General features: G+C 36.4%; 1 long non-coding RNA gene across 5 annotated transcripts in view; it reads right to left on the bottom strand.

Annotated features, from left to right (window-relative positions):
* LOC105477232 (uncharacterized) overlaps window positions 1-16,012 on the bottom strand; it is a 392,595-nt gene that overhangs the window by 112,021 nt on the left and 264,562 nt on the right. For 2 of the 5 annotated variants that reach the window (XR_011621267.1, XR_011621266.1), the window contains exon 4: window positions 6,543-6,603. The exons of the other annotated variants lie outside the window; for them this stretch is intronic. This is a non-coding gene — a long non-coding RNA (uncharacterized lncRNA). The remainder of the gene's footprint in view (window positions 1-6,542; window positions 6,604-16,012) is intronic. 5 annotated transcript variants of the gene reach the window in all.

Below are 16,012 nucleotides of genomic sequence, written 5' to 3'. Positions count from 1 at the left end.
TTCATGCATTGAAACTTCACACTGTACCCCACAATATGTACAATTATTATGTGTCAATTATAAATAAAATAAAACTTAAAAAAGGAAAGACATTACAGGATGAAGCTGAAGTTATTTTTTTGATAACTTTACAGTATTGCTAATATTCTTCATTGGGAAACTACTCTAAATAACTCAATAGCTATTTGAAGGTGCTTTAAAAATTCATTATATATTTTACGTATATAAATTTGAGCCTAAAGTTCATAGTAATATTTTAAAGAACTGAAAGAACAAATATTCACATGGAATATTTACAGGGAATATCTAAGGCAAGTGGGGAGGATTTCAATCACGTAAAAATTTAAAAAGTCCCAAACACCAAAAACATAAGCAATGTCAAAATAAAAGTGAAAAACTGAAACATACATATGACAGGCAAAGGGTTTTTACCTTTAATATAAAAAGAGTTCTTAAAAAATCAGTATGAAAAAATTAACATCCTGGTCCAAAACCTGGCAAAGATCAGATTCATAAAGTAAGTAAAATAAATATGAACAGAGCAAGTATTAATGTAAATTAAAACAAGATTCTATGTTTTAGTTATCAGTACTCAATATTGTTGAAAAACTATTGAAATCAGCAATCTCATTTACTGCTGGTACATTCGATGTGGTATTTCTGTAAAGAAATGTTGCTATGCGTATAAAGAATCTTAAGCAGAAATTCATTGTTCTTGACGTAGTAATACTACTCCTGAGAATCTACCATAAGGAAATTTGCCCAAAGAGTTTTAGAAAGATGTTTTTACAGCATGATTTATAATGGAGAATTTGGGAATAATCTAAAGGTTCAATGGGTAAATAAATTAAGAAACAGCCATGCATTATATTTTGAAATAGTTTAAAACCTTATTTTCAAAGAATAGCATGAAACATAAGGAAAAATTTGTGAAGAATCTTAAGAAAAAAACCCAGAATATAAAATGCTATATATGGTATAAAAGCAACTTATAAAAGTTATAAATTTAACATAGAACTGTATATACATACATAAAAATACACATATGTATAATATATATGGCTTATTACACATCTATTTTCATGTATTTTTGAATTGGGACTTTTATTTGACTTCTCTGAATACAATAAAGTGCAGTGGAAAACAATTTTGTCATGAGCTAGGAAAAAATACCAGAAACATCTGCATCAATGAAAAGCCCAGGATTTCACTGTGAGTTGCATGGGTGAAAGGCTTGGAAAGCATAGTAGGGTCTAACTGGAAGAACAAGAAGAATCAATGACAAGAAAACTCAATTTATAATCAAACTATTTTTATAATTGTTTGAGTCATTTCCAGCCACAGGGTCTCTAATTGCAAGTGCTGTGCAGTTTCCCACGTTAAACCTTTCATCTCTCCCACGGCTTCTGTAGGGAAAGCAACTTCCCTAAATGTTCTCCTAGTATCTCTTCTAAGTAACTCCTACCCATCCTTCGGATCTCAAATATCACTTCTTTCAGGAAGCCAGAAACCTACTCAGAACAGGTCAAGTTTCCATTTTATACAATACCTTTGCAGTTTTATCCTTCCCTATTGTAGTTAATTCCAATGTAATTTAATAATTAAATGGATGATTCGTTGCTGAATGCCTTCTTCCCTCTTTCTCAGAACAAAAATTCTATGAGGGTAGAAATCAACCCCGTCTTGTTCACTACTCTGCCCCCAAGGCCCAGCAAATAACAATAGGCAGCACATTACTATGTGTCAAGTATTCTTCTGAGTTTTTTAGGTATATTAATTTATTTAATCTTCATAACAATCCTATAAGGGAGTTATAATTATCTTCATTTTACAAAGGAAGGAACTGAGGCACAGAGGTCCCAGGTCACACAACTAGCAAATGTCTGGGCCAAGATTCTAGCCCAAGCTGTCTGGCCTCCTTAACCATGATCTATGCCTTCTCGTTGTAGGTACCCCATAAATATCTGAATAAATATTTGAAGAAATGAATGAGGAAGCACATTAGCAATAAAATGTGTATTTGCTATGAATTAAGCACCAGCAGAAACATGCCCTATAACAGCTGTAGCTCATCATTTCATGGTCACCTGATCATAATAGATGCAGAGGACTCCAGTCCTATAATAGGAATACCATGAACAAAGCTCCATAGACACCCTCATTAGAAATTCAATTATAATGATTTCCTTAGAATAATAGACTATTTGAGACTTTAGATTTTAGTGACAGAAATCTGAAATTAAAAGATTTGGAGAAAGGGCATAAATGGGTTTATAACACATATATGCATCAACTCTAATTATAACAACTGACCATCCACAAAGCTCTCGCATTTTTGTATGCTCTTATTTCTTGTTGAAATCAGCTTTGAAAGAGGGTCTGTAATTGCAAACAAGTTGTGCAGAATAAACAAGCCATTATTGTAATGAGGATAATTCTTGCTGAGGATTATTTTTAAAAGCCAAATTATAGACTCCTAGTCTAAATTGTATCTGTTTTTTTGTCGCTTGCTTTCAAATTTGGTACTTATTTGCATTTTGCCTGACCTGCTAGTTAGAGCACAAGTTCACAGAGTCCCTTCTGAAGCCATAATGAGCTAAGGTAATAACCACCACATAATTGTGTTCAACTGCATACAAGTGTTTACTTTTTACTGCTGTGCGTCTGCCTCCAAGATTTTTGAGATGCAATTATGCATCGCAAAATTTGCAAGTTGCCAGCCTTGCTTGGACTATTTTTGCTATGTTTCACATTTAAACTGCTTAAGTGTATAAGTGGAGGTATAAAACAGCCAGGTTTTTCAGACTAGAAAATTACTGTTACTTAAATGGCAGAATTTCTGCTCTGTGGTTTCCTATTTCCATGTCTTGCCTCAGCTACATATCTTTTTAACCATCTGTTTCTTTCTGGCGACCAGTTACAGGGAGGCAAGCAACTGTATCTGCATTACTATGTGGTTTGACATCTGGTATCTAAATCCAACCATGGTATTTATTTGTGAATTGTTTAAATATGAGATCATATTAGTTACACTTGCAGATCCCTCTTCATTAACATTTCCAACCCTGCTCATGCCAGAATTGCATGCCATTTGCCACAGAGAAAGAGTATGCATGTTTTCCTGCAGGTTGCATAGAATTTGGGTATGTGAATATAAAATTTTTTAAGTAACAAGAATATATTACACAAGAATTAAAATTGGAAATTTCAGATATGATAGTGAGAAGTGTTAACACACATCTCAGTGTGCACATGCTCTTAAGTATTCCCAAGACCGCTCTTGTTGAACAAATTCAAAAACTGTTGAAATCATGACATATATCAATCTTTATAGACAAAAATACTATTGACCCATGATAATTTGGAAAATGTTGCTATTCTCCCTAGAAGGAAAGGATTCTGCACTGTCTCCTCTTTCCCTTGCTGCTGAAAGTGTGCATTTGGAAAATGGCCCAGGGTTAGGGTACAGGAGGATACCCCAGACCTCAGAAAACACCAAAACACTGAGGAAATAAAACAATGGCTTTGGTCTCATGAGCACCACTCATGATATAGTTTACAAATGATAGTCATGATGTTCCCAACAATCTCTTAATTCTTCTTAGTTATTGATTCCCATGCTTAATTAAGACCACTTGACAATCCAAGTGAGCCAAGAACAATTCAGATGGAAAGAACAATTTTGCATTAAAAATAATCTCAGAAAAAAGATGCATGATTTTGGTAGCATCCTCTTAACATAAGAAGAGAGACAGGAAATTGATTCTGCCCACGAAGGAGGCATAGAATCTACCTGGGCCATGAGGGACCTCTTAAAATGAGTCCCTCTTTATTTCTTGCTTCTTCCACTCTCTCACTCCCTTAAACATAATCTTGTAATTATCACCTCAGAAAGCAGACATGAGATCTGTTTAACAAACTACTTGGGAAATATTACTTTTCACATTCTATAGAAAAAGTATCAAAAAAAAGCAAACTCCAAATAAACTAAGGGCATATTTAGCAGCTCCTTCAGCTGAAACTAAATTTCCTTTAAATCTGCTTAAAGTTAGTTTACTTACCTAGCATAACCTTTCCCATCTACTCAACCACACCTTTTATTGACCTAGAGAAATCATATTCATCCTTTATGATTCAGCTCAAATGTCATTTCATCTCTGAAGACTTCCTTGATTCTCCCAGAAAGAGTTAGGTGCTTTGACACAACTCTCCTTTATACTTGAAATACCTCTATGATACTGCATATGTTTCTATTCAGGTGTGTTTAGATCACGTGCTTACATGACAGTACCAATCAAGAACTGTCATAATAAGGTTGGATAACAAACTCAGTAACACTACTAGCATAGAGCAATAAGTTTGCTTTACTCACAGGTCTGGGGCTCAGCTAGATATTCTGTTTCAAGTGCTCCGTGTGTTATCTAGGCTAGGGAGCAGATGACAAGGAGAAGCTTCTCTGAAGTAATGGCATGGCTCTTAAGCTTGGCTCAAAACTGGCACACTCACTTCTGCCCACATATAATTGAGCAAAACAAGTGCAATGGCCAAGTCCAAAGTCAAAGCATAAGAAAGTACCCTTCATCCATAATGAGTCCATGGTAAGAAGATAGATGCAGGGAAGACTGATAACACTGAGCCATAAAATTAAATCTATCATAACGTCTACTACAGCAAATGGCACACATTCAATAGACGTTCATTGGATGAATGAATAAATAGAACCCAAAACATTCAGAGTAAATCCCAAATTTTGTGGAAATAAAATATGCCTTTAAAAAAAAATACTCAGTACTTAAATTCCTCTTTAGTAAGCTTTAAATTATCAATGTAACATTGTTTGGACTTAAGTACATGCATTAGTTTCCTATTGTTATGGTAACAAATTACCACAAATTCAGTAGCTTGAAACAATACAAATTTATTATCTTATGGTTGTGGAGGTCAGAAATCTGACTGTGTCTCACTGGACTAGAATCAAAATGCTAGCAGGACTATATACCCTTTGGAGGCTCTGGGACAGAATCCTCTTTTCTTCTCTTTTATCTTTCTTTCTTTCTTTTCTTTTCTTTTTTTTTTTTTTTTGTCTTTTTTTTTTTTGTCTTTTTCATCTTCTAAAAGAGGCCCACATTCCCTGGTTCATAGCCCCTTCTATCTTCAAGGCCAGTGATGGCAGCCAAATCTTTCCATAGCATATTGCTCTGACACTCTTCTGTTTCTCCCTTCAACATTTAAAGGACTCTTGTGATTACACGGGACATACCTAGATAACCCAGGATCATCTCCCTATTTTAAATTTAGCTAATTAGCCACTTTAATTTCATCTACAACCTTAATCGCTCTTTGCCATGTAACCTAACATATTCACAAGTTCCATGGAATAGAATATGGACATCTGAAGAGGGGAGGGGAGCAGATTTTCCTGTCTACCACATGGCTACAACATATTCTAATGAAAAAGCACAGATCCAGGAAGCAGTTCTAGTTTGAGTCCTACAACTAACCAAAAATAGTAAATTGGACAAGTCTCCTAAAATTTCAATTATTTCTGGTGAAATGACGAGGTGGTTCTAGCTGATCTCTAGGGCCTTTCCAACTCAAATTCCCTTGATTCTGTGAATATAGTACATCTAATTATACCTTAGAGTTAAAAGAGATTAAAGCCTAATTCATTAGCATAGAAACAAAAAGAGTTAAAAGAGATTAAAAGAGTTAAAAGAGATTTCAAAAGCCTAATTTATTAGCATAAAAACAAAAATTCAGGAGAAAGCCTAGCAGTGTTTCTGAAACATGGAGGAGGGTCATTATTAATTCTCTCTGGGTATCTATAGGGGCTTCATGGAGGAGGTGAGATCTGAGCTTACACACCCCTGTAGTAAGGAAACTGATATTCTGAGCATGGGAACCAGAGGTAGAGGGCACAGGAAATGAAGGGCACAAACCTTATAGGGGCACAAGCCATGTAGAGAATAGTGAGAAATCACATGTGGACAAAGCAAAAAGAGGCAGGAGGAGAGACTGGAAGTGTAGTGTAAGGTCAAATTGTGTGCATTCTATGGAGAAATGGGAGTAAATCTTTTTAGTAAGTAAGGAACAGGCATGGCAGGTGTATTAGTCCATTCTCACACTGCTAATAAAGACATACTCGAGACTAGGTAATTTATAAAAGAAAGAGGTTTTTTTTCTTTTTCTTTTTTTTTTAATGAGACAGAGTCTTGCTCTGTTGCCCAGGCTGGAGTGCAGTGACCCAATCTCGGCTCACTGCAACCTCCGCCTCCCAGGTTCAAGCAATTCTCCTGTCTCAGCCTCCTGAGTACCTGGGACTACAGGCGCATGCCACCACGCAAGGCTAATTTTTTGTATTTTTAGTAGAGATGGGGTTTCACCATGTTAGCCAGGATGGTCTCGATCTCCTGACCTCGTGATCTGCCCACCTCGGCCTCCCAAAGTGCTGGGATTACAGGCATGAGCCACCGTGCCTGGCCAGGAAAGAGGTTTAACTGACCCACAGTTCAGCATGGCTGGCAAGGCATCAGGAAACTTACAATCATGGAGAAAGGAGAAGCAAACACGTCCTTCTTCATATGGCGGCAGCAAGGAGCAGTGCTGAGCAAAAGGGGGAAAAGCCCGTTATAAAACCATCAGATCTTGTAAGAACTCACTATCATGAGAACAGCAGCATGGGGGTAACCACCCCTACGATTCAATTACCTCCCACTGGTCCCTCCCAGGACACATGGGAATTACGGGGACTACCATTCAAGATGAGATTTGGATGGGGACACAGCCAAACCATATCAGTAGGTTTTGTGTCTCTTATAAAGATAATGCAAGAATAATGAGAGAGGGAGGGTTTTTTAGCTGCTTTATTTTATTTAACATTTTAGCTAATAGTGTTGCATTAAACTAGCTTACCAGATACCACAGATTAGATTTTCTTAAAGATTTTAAAAGCCAAAGGAAAAAACAGTGAAGAATATTTGTGTCTCAGCTCACCAGTGGTTTTCATATGTAAAAAAAATAGTTATATATTTAGAATAAAAACATATTTTAAAACTGTATTTTAAAAATATAATTATACAAACTGAGTAAGGTCACCCACATAGAGTTTAGAGAATTAAATAAACTTCCAACCCAAAAATCACACTCAGTCCCATGCTAAGTGAGCATTTGCTGTATTTATCAACTTCTTATTGACAAGTTGTTCTCAAGATTCCAATTCTGTAGACTCTGTTTATTCTCTTTGTTTTAGCAGTTAGAATCCAAAGCTCTGGGGTAGCTAATTACCCATTAACATTATTTCATCTCTCATCAAAAACACAGGTATCTTGAATGATGGGAATGTGTTAAAATCACACAATTGAATCTCTCACTTTTATCTACCAAAGAAGTATTTAGATTAGATAGGACACTTTTCTTTCTGTCTCATCCTTTTTTTCTCTGCTGCCTTGAAGATTTGAGCCTTTCCCACAGGACAGCAGAGTGGAGTCCCTGGAGTTCCTCAGAGCATTCTTGAGACAAACCACCTGGACTCAAACCTATCTCCAGCATTTGTGTGACCCTGAGCAAGTTACTTAACTACTATATGTCTTGGGTTTTTTTTAATCTGTAAAATAGGGATAAAAGTAATACACCCTTCAAAGGGTTGTAATAAGTGTTAGATAAGTTAATATCTGCAACAAGCCTATGCTTAGAAACCAGGCACTATGAAATGTGTTTATTAAATAAACACCCCTGGATTGACATGTATGTGAGAAAGACAAACTCCTTACTTGCTTAAGCCCCTAGAGTATAATTTTCTGTTGCTTATGCCAGAATATAATATTAGTTGATACATGTGCCAGATAAGGCTTTTCAAAATCAGGCCTTTTAGTTCCTTTCCAACCTCATTTCTCTTAACTCTTTGGCCTCTCCACTTCCTATGCTCAATTTCTCACCTCTGGACACATGCCTAAGCACCCAGAGTCACACTATTACACTTCCCATTATCCTTACAGACCTACACTTCACCTTCAACATCATATCATTCAGAAAACCTTTCTTAACTCTTATTCTACACACTATGTTGTAATTATTTCACTACATGTATGTTTCTTTTATTAAAGTGTTAGTGTGCTGAGAAATCAAAGAAGACATAAATGGAAAAACATCCCATGCCCACGCAAAGGAAGAACCAATATCATTAAAATAGCTATACTTCCCAAAGCAACTTATAGATTCAACACTATTCCTATCAAATTACCAATGACATTCTTCCCAGAGCGAGAAAAAAACTATTTAAAAATTCATATGGAACCAAAAAAGAGCCTGAATAGCCAAGGCAATCCTAAGCAAAAAGAACAAAGCTGGAGGCATCACATTACCCAACTCCAACCTATATTACAGGGCTACAGTAACCAAAACAGCATGGCACTGGTACAAAAACAGGCACATAGACCAACGAAACAGAGTAGAGAGCCCAGAAATAATACCACACATCTACAATAATCTGATCTTCAACAAAGCTGACAAAAACAAGAAATAGGGAAAAGACTCTCTATTCAATAAATGGTGCTGGGATAATTGGCTAGCTATATGCAGAAGATTGAAGCTGCACCTCCCTCCTTACACCATATACAATAATTAACTCAAGATGGGTTAAAGACTTAAATGTAAAACCCAAAACTATAAAAATCCTGGAAGTCAACCTAGGCAATATCATCCTGAAAATAGGAACAGACAAAGATTTCATAACAAAGACTCCAAAAGCAATCACAACAAAAGCAAAAATTGACAAGTGGGATCTAACTAAACTTAAGAACCTCTGTACAGCAAAAGAAACTATCAACAGAGTAAACAGACAACCTACAGAATGGGAGAAAAAATTTGCAAAATACGTATCTGAGAAAAGTCTAATATAGAGCATTTAAAAGGAACTTAAACAGATGTACGAGAGAAAAACAAACAACTCCATTAAAAAGTGGGCAAAGGACATGAACAGACACTTCTCAAAAGAATACATACCTGCAGCCAACAAGCCTATGCAATAAAAAGCTCAATATCACTGATCATTAGAGAAATGAAAATCAAAACCACAACAAGATACCATCTCACACCAGTCAGAAAGGTTATTATTAAAAAGTCAAAAAAAAAAAAAAAAAAAAAAAAGCAGATGCTGATGAGGTTGCAGAGAAAAGGGAACACTTACACACTGTTGGTGGGAGTGTAAATTAGTTCAGCCATTGTGGTAAACAGTGTGGCAATTCCTCACTGAGCTAAAAACAGAACTACCATTCAATCCAGCAATCCCCTTGCTGGGTATATACCCAGAGGAATATATATCATTCTGTCATCAAGACACATGCACGCGAACGTTCTTTGCAGCACTATTCACAGTAGCAAAGACATGGAATCAACTTAAATGCCCATCAATGACAGATTGGATTTTTAAACTATGGTACATATACACCATGGAATACTATGCAGCTATGATGAAGAATGAGATCATGTATTTTGTAGGAATATAGATGGAGCTGGAGACTATTATACTTAGCAAACCAATGCAGGAACAGAAAACCGAATACCGCATGTTCTCACTTGCAAGTGGGAGCTAAATAATAAGAACTTATGAACATTAAGAAAGGAACAACAGACACTGAGATCTACTTGAGGGTGAAGGGTGGGAGGAGGGAGAGGAGCATGAAAGGTAACTATTGAGTACTGGGCTTAATATCTGGGTGAGGAAATAATCTGTATCAAAAAACCCTGTGACACAAGTTAACCAATGTAACAAACCATCACATGTACCCTCAAACCTAAAATAATAACATCGCATGTACCCTCAAACCTAAAATAATAACTTAAAAAATTAAAAAAATTAAAAATAAAGTGTCAGCTCCTTCAGGGGAGAAATAGGTCTTTCATTTATCTTTAATGTCTGGCACAGCAACTGGCACAGCATGATTGTCAGCAAATGTTGGGTGAATGAAGGGCTCACTTTACACAGGTTCCTGCCATCAGGCTTTAATTGCTAAGTAGTTAACAGTTTAATCTGTGTTTTTTTTTGTTTGTTTGTTTGTTTTTTTCAAAGAGGGAGCGAGACAAGGAAGCAAAACGTGGTAAATGTTTTAAATTGCCATACTCCATTCGTTATCAATATTTTATTTTTGTATTTGAAAGGCTCTTCATATACAAACTTTTAAAAAACTGATTTTGCATATGAGGCCACAGAAGATTAAGTTTATTTAAAAATACTTTTTCAAAACCTCATCTCTGTGAAAATATCCAAGAAGAATAAGAACTTTTTTTCTTCTAAACAAATTCAATTTTGTCCTTTAGTTTTGCAGTACATAGAATAACTTTCAAGTTTCTATTACATTTGAAGTGGATTTTTCCTGAAATTGTAAAATATCAATATCAATAAGACAAATGACGTTTGAAGTGCTTTACACATGATAATTTAGCTTCCTTCAGGTTTTTTGTTTCTGCTGTTGTTTTTGTTTGTGTGGGTGGTTTTTTGTTTTTGTTTTGCTACCCAATGTCAATTACAGCATCCAGCTGACTTGAAACTTTTTATAGTTCTCTGCAAGCCTTCCACACTTTTCTGGTCTCAGTTACAGCTATCTCCACCATGCTCATCAAGACTCCTAGCTCAGCACCTTGCTCTCTCAATTCATGAAGTCTTTGCTCTATCAATTATTTCTTCTCTTTTCTGTATCTTCAGACTTGCCCTTTCCATTAACTCCTGCCTGTCAACAAATTCTGTCTCCATCTGGGATCCTTAGAAACAAACCCTTAGACAAGAAGTCAGGTACAAGTATTCAGATAGGGGATGGCAATGTGACACAGGGAATGGAGGAAGTCAACAAAGGGGGTGTTACTAATCAAGTTTCTAATCAAGTAAGAGGATACAGTGTGCACCTGCAGCTATATCTTCTCGGGGACTCTGGCAGACAGAACACAATGTAGGCCTCAGAATTACCTGCAGGGACATGGTGAGAGCTCAGGGGACATGAAAAGGCCACCAGTTATGTCTACTATTCCCACTCTGAATTCCACTTCTGCCCACTGTTAATGTCTGTCCTTTTCTCCTCACAATCCAGCCAGTCTTTTAGAAAGAATAGCTTTTTAAATTGTCTTTTTTCCTCACTTCCTATTGCTTCCTCAAAATGTTGCCATCTAGCCATCCCTTTTAGAAACACCCCATCATTGTTCTTTCCAATATTTCCCTCTAAGCAATCATTAGACCCTTTGGATCCCTTAGCTTAATTGATTTCTGCTACATCCTGCATCCTTTCTTCTCAATCCTCTCTAGTTCACCAGTTCTCGGGTCACCTATCTCAATTCTCCTCTTGTCTCCTTGGAATATCTCTGCCCCCTTCACAAGTTTCTTATATTTCTCTTCTCACTGTTGGTGATCCCCAGGGCAGGGTCTGACTTGGCATTTTCTTCTTTGCCCTTCATTCATTTTGTCTTGGGTGAGCTCAGGCCCACCCCAAGCTTCCAGTGCTACCGAGAGGCTAAAGACTCTCTTCTGAAATTCGACAGTAAATCATTTATTCATGTGCTGACTAAATATTTCTCAAGAATCTACTATGTAAAATAAAACATGTCAAGAGATGAATCATAGAAACAATAGTAAGTTTTCATCACATTTATATCTCCTAAGTGTAAAATTTTGTCACTATTATGACTATGTTTTGTTAAACAGATTTTTTTTTTTTTTTTTTTTTTGAGGTGGAGTCTCACTCTGTCGCCCAGGCCAGACTGCAGTGGCGAGATCTCGGCTCACTGCAAGCTCCGCCTCCCGGGTTCCCGCCATTCTCCTGCCTCAGCCTCCCTAGTAGCTGGGACTACAGGCGCCCGCCACCAGGCCCGGCTAATTTTTTCTATTTTTAGTAGAGACGGGGTTTCACCGTGTTAGCCAGGATGATCTCCACCTCCTGACCTCGTGATCCGCCCGCCTTGGCCTCCCAAAGTGCTGGGATTACAGGCGTGAGCCACCCATCCCGGTCAGAAGTTTGTCTTTATGTTGTTAATTAACAGTCTTTTTACATCCCCCCCGCCGATAAAATTAATTTTCATTGTTTTACTTGCAGCTTGCTGTTTCAATGACAACTTTGTCGTATTCAAAATAAAGCTGAATGCCTAGTCTAATTTTAGATAAACAAAAGGAAAAAAATTCAAAAAAGGAGAGAAAATTTGTTACAATTGAAAACATAAACAATCCACATTTAAAACTGGAATTCTGTTTTGTTGTTGTTAATGCATATCCTCAAAAGCATTTCTAAGTATTAACAACTAGAAGCAAGTTAAATTTGCTAAAATGCATGAATGGTCTGCACTTTAAATAACTGAAGGTTAGAGAAATAAACACATCTTAAAACTCCTCCCCAATAAACCCAAAGAAAAACTACATGCCATCAAATGACACAGTTGGAGGTACCGTTTCCAAACCCAGTATAAATTGTTAATGTTTTATACCTCAGGACTAACTGTCACGGTTAGTATTTAAACAACCTCAGTCAATGGGCAGAAGAACTGAAATGTTACTTTTCTCCATGTAGCACTTTTTGATTTCTTATTTGTCTTGAATAATATGAAATGCTACAGTTCCCCTGTAATGCCTGTGAACTGAGTTATTAAATAAATGACTCCAGCCCTGGGCAGCAGTGGGCCATGACATGCAGCTATTTGCACTCACAATACAAATTCAGCTGGATGGATGAACCTGGCACGGTACATCCTCATTGGGATGTTCATTAGCCTCACTTTACAGCTGTCAGAAATGATATCTGTTATTCAGCCCACACCCGGGCTCTGAGAAAGAATTCTAAAGCAATCGATGATAAAACATGGGAAATTATTTGAGAAAATGCAAACCTATTTGAAAAGCTGACAAACTAAATGTATAAAGGAAAATCAGTCTTGGAAGATTAAAATGTAATAATAAAAATAATAATTACAGATTAGAGCCAGACAAAGGATATGCACTCAACCTTACCTAAAAGAGTCCTGTGACAGTTTATTACACTAGTCCCCAAGCCACACACTTAATTTGTTTCTAAGCCTGCATCCTATCCCTGTGAGTTATTCAAGTATATAAACCTCACTGTGTTCATCGTGCTTCTCAGGTGTTATATGTATTTCAATGTTCAGTGGAGGTTTGGAGCCTCACAGGTGCTGCCATGTACGTTCCAGATAATTTCAGGGATTTAAGGAATTGAAGCTGGCTTGTCGTTGGTACTCTGCAGCCCACCAAGACTTCTCTATCCTTGGAACTCCTATAAATATTTTATCTCCACTTGACAAAATCCATCTCTTTTTATCTTTTTTATCATTAGTGTCTCCTCCTCACTAGAATTACAGTTTTAGTACAGCTGAGAATGTGTTTATTTCTCCAACTCAGTGCTTGAAGTAGTGTTGTTCATTGATTGGCTTTTAATAAGTTGTTTAAAACCTTTAATATACGGTTATTCAAAGCAATAAAAATGATAATGATGCCCCTGTCCACAGTCCTTCATCTCCAAGGAGGCCATCTTGTTCCCAAAGTCTTTACGTTGTTCAATAGAAAACAAGTTTTCCCCTATCATCTGGTGAATTAAATGTCAGCTCCAATATTCCTGTTGGCAAAATGAATCTTGCCAACAGGTTCAAATTCCTGAATCATTCCAAAGTATTTCTGTACTCAGAGATGTTTAGATTCATATTTTGATTCACCTTTAACATATAATATCATTACCATTGTAGCCAAACTCAACAGGTATTTTGATAATATATTCATAGCCTTTTAAAAGAAATTTCAGTATATTCAGGAGGCGGGGGGAACACCTTTTAAAATGAGTGGGCTTGTAGCATTTTCAGCACAATGTTTTCTGAACAGCAACTGACCTGAAATATCTCCACATAGACCATATTCAACCTTTAACAAGATGTTTCTCAAGGAAACAGCACCCCAGAAACACATACATGTGCGAGGACACACATACCACTCACACACAAAACACTGTTTTTAATAGCCAAGGGCACTTTGGCACAATGTAGGGCGGTGGTTGTCAACATAAACAGATGGTCAAAGAAGTGGGCAAACACTTCGTGTGAACTAGTTCCATAAATGAAGTTTTTTTTTTTTTATTTCATTCTAAATGCCATACTTACTTAACCAGCTTTCAGACAAGATGATACATGTAGCCAGTTGGAAAGAGTTCCCTGCCAGGCTTCTGTGTTTTTATGACAAAATTAAAAGTCCACAGATGGAATAACTCAAAGCTAATTCTTACAGAGTTTGTTTAGTTAGAATGGGGTGGGGAGAGAATACCATATTGCTTCAAATTAAAGCCACATCTACAAAATGAGAGACTTTTAATTGGGGAGGAAAGATGTAGAAACAGCTTTTTGAAGAAGTAACATGTCTGTTTTTTAAACGAGTGGAATTATTTATCCATTAAAATAGCAACTTCCCCCAAAGAGTTTTAGGATCATCTAGGAAATTCCCAATTCCAAACTCCACTCCCAAACATCTCAGTATCCTTTCAACCAGGGCTTTGGAAAATGCCACTTTGGCTGCCTTCTAAAGATAAACAATCTTCCCATCATGTCTTCACTAGCCATTAAATCTTGAAACCCAAAATAATGACTCCTGCATAAGAATTATGGGGAAAAAAAGGTGCTGTCTGAGGAAACATAGAAGAGACCAGTTGCCTTGGCACTGTGTGTTCTCTGAAAGATTTGTGACTTTATTAGAGTATTTAGCTGATTTATTTAGTGAGAAAAAATAGAACTGATGTTTTATCAAATATAGTGGCCTATGATAAGGCATGAAAGGTATACAACGTTAACTACTGGGGAAAAATAAAGAAAGAGAACCTACGATGAATAAAAAATCTCTTATATTAGCCCTGTCAATGGAATATATTATCCAATATTCCAATTAAAAAAACAAACTCGGGCATGAAAAATTCACTTACAAAATCTAAACTTTAAAAAGAAATTTTATGTACAGCTTTTTCAATTTCAGTGCAGTAAATAAGCACTCAGAAGTCCAAATGTAAAAGGAAAAAGATGTAGTTAATAAAATAATTGGTCTACCAAGTATAAAAAAAAAACTTTATTTTTTGCCAATTAATCAATTTGATATAATTAGTTTGCTTGTGTCAGGTAAATCTTAGTGTCTATGTGCTATATACAGAGTAAACTTATATACCAGCTTTTATTTCTCCTCCAGAAATACACATACTTATTTCCACAAAAGACATTTTTCACAGCCAAAGTTGGGGGAAGGGGAGTTCCTAGCATAAAACTATGTACATTTGCGAGGAAACAGCTGCTCTTCTTCCAAGATTCCACTCTGCTCCCCCAGACAGAGCCTGAGTAAACTCTAAGCAATGCTGTATAAATCAAGACTTCGAAGAAAACAACCTCTACCTAGCATCCAGCAGTTAAAGTCACAGGTTCTAAAGTATTTTATAACCACAGAGATCTGAGTGAGTAGAACAAACCGAATCAGAAGTTCTTATATTACTTACTGACTGCTTCACCTGTGATTTCAATTTCTTTACAGAGAAAACTGCCCCTTTAACTGATCTTTCCTATTTTACATGTGATTATCTTTTATTTTAGGAGTTCTTTTTAGTGATTTTATTTGTTTCCTCTAGGCTACTTACCAAATAATCCAGGAAGCATCCTTGCGGCAGTTCAGCATATTTTTCAAACCTCCTTGACATTAGAAAAGGGCTGTTTTTAAATCTCTATTTATTATTTGAAAAAAATCACTACAAGGTTCACTTAAAATTAACATTTATCTTAATACAATATGGGCTTTATCAAAACAAGTTGCAATATTTTACTTCTTATTTGAAAAGTGTTCTGTAGACATTAGTGTGCCAGGAGAGGCAGACTTTGGATATGTTTTGATAGTTGAAGAAGCATCAGGTCTTTAAATAAAAAGCGGAAGCCATCTTTGTGTTATGTGGCTCTTAATAGAAATGTAGATAATACTGAGAATGGGAAAGCTAGTATTTTGGTTTCTTACAAGTAC

The sequence above is a fragment of the Macaca nemestrina genome, chromosome 3 (assembly GCF_043159975.1).
Source record: "Macaca nemestrina isolate mMacNem1 chromosome 3, mMacNem.hap1, whole genome shotgun sequence".
In the NCBI taxonomy this organism is placed as follows: domain Eukaryota; kingdom Metazoa; phylum Chordata; class Mammalia; order Primates; family Cercopithecidae; genus Macaca; species Macaca nemestrina.
The sequence above is the reverse complement of the archived record's forward strand: the minus strand, read 5'-3'. Positions and strand labels throughout refer to the sequence as shown.